The sequence below is a fragment of the Gymnogyps californianus genome, chromosome 1 (genome assembly GCF_018139145.2).
Source record: "Gymnogyps californianus isolate 813 chromosome 1, ASM1813914v2, whole genome shotgun sequence".
Taxonomy (NCBI): domain Eukaryota; kingdom Metazoa; phylum Chordata; class Aves; order Accipitriformes; family Cathartidae; genus Gymnogyps; species Gymnogyps californianus.
In genome coordinates this window covers 179,815,185-179,822,761 of record NC_059471.1, presented here as the reverse complement: position 1 = coordinate 179,822,761, position 7,577 = coordinate 179,815,185, and positions in this window count along the sequence as shown.

Below are 7,577 nucleotides of genomic sequence, written 5' to 3'. Positions count from 1 at the left end.
CAATCACTTTGCGCCTAAACACGTTTCTCTCCAGTCACATTTTCCTTCTCATTCTTCAGCTGAGAGAACTCATTTTCATGATGTTCGTTTGCCCTGCCTTTCTGCATCTGCAATACAGATGTGTCTGAGCAATTTTTAATTACCATGGGTGATATCCCTTTTAATGCATTTTTTTAAAAATCTGATTTTTAAAGAATAAGAACCATTAATTTTTTTCTTGTAAAGCATTACCAATCAATAGGTGATACAGTCTCTCTCTATGCGCTTGTAGTAATAATCACCCTTGACTTGACATTAGCCACTCCTTTTCACTGTTTTCTTTACTATCTTGGAAAAGTAACCACAAACTAGTTTTTGTTGCCCATATTTTTTATTACTTTATTGTCACTTTGCTTTTATGAGTCAGCCAGACAGCTTGTTCAATAGCCCTGTGACTAATTTAGTGCCTTTTTTTCTACAAACAGCTGCACCAAAGAGCACCTAAATAAGATCATTTAAGTGCTGCTTTAATGCGTTGCGTTTGAACTCTTTGCTCCTTTGTTGCAAACTGTGCTCGCTGCCTAGCTTTGACCACAACTGAGTAAGATCACAGTGGGATTCATTCCTCTTCTTAATAAAAGTTTGTTCACCTCAAAATTGTTAAAGTTGGCTACACCATCTCTGCTTGCAAGCGGTCCAGCAAGAGCAGGTATGTAATGCTATATATTAGAGATGTGCAGCGAATCCATGGCTCCTTTGAGCCATACCTCGCTGTGAGCTATGGTAGCAGTTACCCTCCATTTCACGAAGTCTATGGTTTGGTTTTCTGTTGTTTTAGCCACCTGTGCAAGCCGAAGGCAGGTGGGGGTCAGAGCTGAGCTGCATGCAGTGTTCCTGGCAGGTCTTTTGTTGCTCAGCCCAGAGGTGAATTTCTGTCCACACAGCTCAGCAATTCTTAAAATTGTGCGTCTGGTGGAAAGAAAATTTGGCTTACTGCTGGCACTCTGAGACAGAGGTGGTGACACAAAACCAGGCTATCAGATGGTGGTACTGCATTGGACGTTTTCTTCTGAATTTTGTTACAGACCTTCCCCTCACCACAGCCTTCTCAAACAGATGAAAGCTGGCGTTTCCTTTTCAACAATTTTATTTAATGGTGAAACTCAAGTGTGTAGTCCAGGTGCTAAGTATAATGAATTAATTCTGCTGCAGAAAAGTTGGTTTTTGGGCAAGTTGCATGACTGTGTGCATCTCCCAGTAAGATAAACTGTTGTATGCCTGTACTTTGGGGTGGCAAAGCAGGACTATAGTGAAAGGGAAATTCATCTTTCTTCTTCGGCTAACCCTCAGTCAGACATTTTTAAACTCCAGGGCATCTATCCCCTCTCAGTCCTCCTTGGAGGTGATAAACAGTAACAGTGTTCATGCTGATATGTCAGAATAGCAAAAGCCACTTTGATGCTGAATTTGTTATACATGTCTCTGCCTGTTCCTGTGGCTGAGAAGGTATTGTACCAGAGGACTCTTCTAACTAACTCAAATAATAGAGACAAACTGAGAATAACTACCAGGAAGAAAACAATAACAGTAAAAAGAAGCAAAACCCACAGACTTTCCTATGAAGATAAAACCAATTAGCTACAGGTGAGAAATAGCCAGACAAGAAGTAAAACTCCCACACTTAATTGTTAGACTCATTATTTCTTATGTGGGCGAGTAAGAATCTCTCCAATTAATGGATACCATAAGAAATGAAAGGGACAGAGCATAACAGTATCAGCTCAACTGAATTAGCTAACGATATTTGATAGGAGTTCACAAGGTGCTACCAAGTTTCAAAAACCCAGTATGCAAGTGACTGTGATAAAAAAGAATAAAGAATAGAGAGAAGATGAGGATGGTCATAATAAAGTCAAATAATTATTTTTAGAAACTGCTAAAGTGCGTGGCTGAATGATGTGCAGTCTTCTTAAGATATGGACACTGAGGGTGGAGAAAGGGTGGTTTGGGCTTTTCTGAAAATAGACGAGCATGTATTAATACAAACACCCATACATTCATCTGATAGAGATTTTCTTTGTGCTCAGTCAGCATTATTTGGGTCACATCTCATGGGAAGCAGTAGGTCCGGAAAAGAGATCTGTAAGAAAGGATGAGTTTTGGCCCTATTCATTGACTCAGGAAGGCTGGTGTCTGGAAAGGGCCAAGCAGGGTAAAAAATCAGAGAATTTTCCTGGGAGTGGGAGAAAAAGAGGGCCAGGTGACCAGAGAGAAAAATGTCTAGTTACAAAGAAGTCACAGGAAAGCAGTGGAAATTTGAAGCAGAAACAAGGGCTGAGGAGGAAGGTTAAAACCAGTGCAAAACCTTGCTCATTTTCCTATCTGAACCACTAAGCGGATGCTCAGCTGTAGCTCATTCACTCTGAATATGAGGCCAGAGAGGGTACTGGGGAGCACAGGCACCAGCAGGAGCAGAGGTTTTCATGTGGAAGAGGGGCAGGACAGATGTATTTCATATTTTGTCCCACCTGGAGGCAAGTGCTGACTCAGATGGAGATCCTGACTCGGTACTTCCCAAGATCCCTGCCACATCACTGCATTGCACTTTCAGAAATGCCCCACAGAGAAATGCACACAAGCACCTTGCCCTGGAAATGATAGATCATGCTGACAAATAAGGCAAAAAGAAGTCTATTCAGTATTAAAAGCATCTTCTTGAAAATTCTTCTTCTGTCTTGTCAGCCATTTTCTCACACAGTTTCAGAAAGTTTATCAGAAAAGCCCCTTTGGAGTAGAAAATGGCCTAGCAAAATTGAAAATACGTGAATTAATGTTGTACATGGTCTAACAAAATAAAAAATATGTGAAAAGAGTGCTGTATGGATAAAAAGAGTGCCTAGAGCTATTAAACAATTGTAGGAGGAGGACAGACCTTCAGACTAGAGCTATTCCTTGGCTCTAGTCAGAGTCTAGAGGTCAGATGGCCCTTCCCACGTCCTCAAAGAGCACCTCTGGTTTGAGACAGGGCTTTCAGTAGGTGAGTTCCCCGGCCAGTCAAACATCATTTCTGTAAAAAATGCAAATGAAATTATATTTGGGTTTGTAATATTTTTTTTAAGTTTTTTTTATGGCATGTGAAATGCTTATTGTGAAGCAACTGCTATCACTGGATAGAAACTACTTAGCCGAAGTGATTTTTACTTTTCATCTGAGACTCTGTTTTTCTCTGTGCAGGTTAAAAGATACCTGTTTTCCCAGCTGTGTATAGCTTATTTTGGAGATTCAGGCACAAATGTATGAGAATTTCTTCTTTTAATTGCTGTTCTTTCCCTACGGTGTGTTCATGTAGCATTTGTGCGGTTGGTCTAGAAGTAATTTTAGAATTCATAAGAACTCTCTGAAAATGAACAGCTAGCTTACTAAGACTAGTTCAAGGTTTTAAAATGAATAATTTTTTCCATTTATATCCATGTCACTAGCCACTTGTGATAAATACTGTCTCAGAAGTATACCAAGCTATTTCTTGCGGTGTTCAAGAAGCAAACAATTTTTACAAAGTCTATGGAAAAAAAACAGTTGCTAGATACGCAACATTAATTTCACCAGCTGGGTAGCATGTATGGACTTTCATCACTGCTTGTTTGTTTCAGATAAGAAATTTCAACAATTCGTTAGTTCATACATCATTTTTCTTAAACTTTGCTGTTAATCTACAAACTAAGAGAACAAGCACATGAACGACATAGGGCAAATGACGGCATTTTATATATTTTCTACAAATCTCTGAAAACTACTGTAACATTTTAAATTAATTGTTTTCTGGTATTTTATGTACCTTGAGGATTTTGTCATTTATCAATAAATTATGACCCTTTCATAAATTCACAGCCATTTTATTCCAACCATTCTTCTACTGGGCTAAACGAGGGAAAGGACTTTAGCACATTTATTCATAATCAAAACCAAAACAGTTTAGCTTTACGGTGGGTAATAAAATCTTTCCAGCATTAAGTAAACGGTGTTCCCTGAGTGTCTGGAGTAGCCAAAAGAGAAGCATGATTCACGAACCAAAAAACTGCAAGGCTGGACCATCCAAATTAAACAGAGCCCATGGTATGTAGTGGGTTTCTGATGATATGAAGCAACCCACATTCTTCATATTTCTCAGGACTGTATACCAGGTGCAAATGTGAGGAATTTTGAGACTATTTAGGGAAAATAAGAATATTCTCAGCAAATAACGTGAACACTGGTGGTTCTTTTTGATACAAAATCATGAAAGTGCAGGATCTATACTAAAGGCTCAACCTCTTCTATACTCTTTCTTTTATTAGAGTCATTTGTTTGGGCCTACCACTCAAGGTAAAAATAAATTAAAAAAAAAGCCTTATATCAATATCCAAAATCCAGTTACCCAATTCAAAAAACTTTTACATCAAAAGGAATCTTTCCATTGACTTTTGTGAATTTTTAAATCCATCAACCTGTAACAGAAACCTCAAGCGGCACCAGCTGCATGAGGAACTATATACTTCAAGTGAATAGCATCCAACTGGCTTTTCACTAGCAATAGTAAAGAACTGCACATGCTCATTGCAATAAATTGGGTAAGACTGAGTTCTTTATCATTTGTTTAGCCTGGTAGCCAAATTTTCAATTCAGGTAAGTATTTTAAACGTTAGTTGCACCACTCAATTTAGCATCATGGTTCCTTGAAATAGTGTAGTCATGTAAATACAGGTCGAGTGGGGAGGAAATATTTTGTAAATCCCTGAAAATAAATTTGTTATTGATAGAAAAGCATTATTTGCATAGTGTTTCTGTTCAATGGTCCTTCTAAAGATGAAGCTAAAATGGGAAGTCTAAATTTGTTCTTATAAGAACATAAATCATTGACACCTACAGGCTTTGAGGATGCAACCAGAAATCTTTGGAGGAGGACACAGGATGATAATGCAGGGAGACATGAAAGTGGACTGAGGACAGAGTTGTGCATGCCCTAGAGGGAGAGACGCCAGTGAGCAACATCTGTTGTTTGACCTTCAGGAGCCGATAAGAAGGGTGAGTGTGGGGGAATTTCCTTATCACTGGTGACATTAACAGCCTGAGGATAACACAAAATTGTGAGTTGTGGAATGACTTTCCTTCAAAGTGTCATTGACTTTGGGTTCATTGTATATGATGATACACTTTTCAAGAATACTTTTCTGTGGAAAAGATTATGCAAATAGATATATTTTATTGCATCTTGTTTAATAACATAGCTCCAATCTGTGAAGAAGTACTGAGTGTCATTTACTCGTGTTAACAGCACCTTGAAAAAACTGCCAGCTCCTTATGAGCATGATCCTATAGGCAGCACACTGGAAAGAATAGCGTATCCAGCCATGAGCACAGAGTAATCCTTAGCTGTCTCCGAACAATATATCCCTGTATGTATCATTGACCAAAAACTATATATTGTATCACATGTGCATGCTGTGTATCTCCACATACTCAGCAGACACACGACTTAAAAGAAGATCCAATTCTGTACAGGACCTGATCCTGCGAAACACTAAATGCATGTAACCAAAAGGTGTTGGAGTGGCAGTAACTCACAGCCCTGGGTTGATTTACAGACCAGGCTTACGCGACTAGCTTGCTTTCTGTTTTGTAAGGTCAAGGTCATCCTAGACCTGTGATGTAAGGGGAAATCTCACAAACGACACGCTTGCATGTGAGGTAGCAGTGACCATGGAGTGGTGCAGGAGGTTCCTACCCGCTTTGTGCAACAGGGAACTGAGCTCTCTTTCATTTTGATTTCCCTCTGGCATGATGTGACCACCATACAGCCACAGCTGGTTTTGCCATGGATCAAGGAATTACCCTGCTTACTTCTGCAGGTAAATTTTTGGCGTGGACCTTCCTTATTCCTTCCCAGGAAGAGTTTGCTCACTGTGAGAGGGAACCTTCGAAAGAAGAGAATAAAAGAGGAAGCTGGAAGACGGGTGGCCTTATTTTGCTATCTTGCATCAGGACTAACTGCTACATAATGCACCCAGAAGTCGTATTTGTTGCTGTTGCTAGATCGTTATGCTGCTCCTCACCTACTTCAACAGCCTACATACATCCCCTGCATTGCAGAAGTTGCTGTTATCACTTCTCTGTCCCACACAAGACAGCAGAGAGGTGAGAGTTTTTGCATGAATAGCTATTTTGGGCTGAAAATCCCACACCTGACTGCCAGGCTTGGTTTTTTTCCACCTCCAGACCTTTTTAGACTTTTTTATTATTCCTACTTCCCACTGACCAAAAAAAACCCATAGTCACTCCTAGACTAGTGGAGGAAGATGACCGCAAGGACAGATTTGAGCTGACAACCTTCACCCAGGAGTCCTGCAGGACTCAAGGGTGAAAGAGCTGAACTACAGACTGTGGGGTGTAAAGCTACCGAAGAAGTTAAGCTACTACATTATAAGAAAGTCCTCACATAAATATGTGACTGGTTGAAAGATAAGAAATAAGGGGTAGGAATCAGTGAATAGTTTTTGCAGTTAAGTGGGTTCAGTCATGAGAGGGCTTGCCTGAGGCCTGTGCCATTTAATGTAGCCATCAGCAGTTTGGGAAATGGGGTAAGCTGTGAAATAATTAAGTCATTCAGGATACCGGAGAGGAGGTCTGGCTGCAAAGAACTATTAAAGGACTTCAAAATACTGAGTGACAAGGCAATAAAATGGCAGATTAAAATCAGTGCTGATAATACGCAGGAATAGAGAGCAAGGACAGAATCAATATGCTGCAGAAGTGATGCATAAACCGCAGCAACTTTCTGAGACAATGCTGTCTTTTCTTTTCATTTTTCCCCTTTCTAATTTTAACTACTAGCTAGTAGATAATATCTTTTCACTCCTGTGCATGCACGTCTATTAACTCTCTTTCTCAGGTTGCATAGCTGGAAAAAATTGCGCTGACCTTCAGTAAAAACGTCCAACGCTTCTGCTATGTTTCTCTTTGGAAATATTTAGGGTAGCCATAAACATTCATTTCACACTTAAATTTAGCTTAGCTGGAAATGCCTTCCTCACATGGACATAGTGAGGAATGACGTAGAAGAGAAGATCCAGGACTCCCATGGATGTGAGAGAAGAGATGACAGGTTTTCATGTTAAAAGTGAGTCACCTCATTTGTACGGTATACAACTGAGGGGAAAAAATGTGGTCTTGTGGAGGCTGACTTTTATGATGTTATTCTCTAACACTATTATCACATTAACAGAGCAAAGTGGGGAATGATTAGTTCAGCAGTTTCTCTTAAGCACCCTGTAGAAATGGGTCTCACAGACTTACACTGGGTAGGGAAAACTCAGGGGGAGGCCAATATGAGAAACAAATTATTTGGATTCCTTTGAGTGGTTAGGTAACTATGGCAGCACTGGTGAATCTCTACAATGTCTGGTGTCAGATTTAACATGAAAGGTTTAAAGATGATTTAAGAATTTCCAGTTGGAAATAAGGATACTTTGAAATGAAAGAAAAAAAAAAACACAAACAAAAAAAACCCCAAACCACCAAACTACTGAAATCAGAGTGTACAAACATATTTTGCCAGCAGTGCC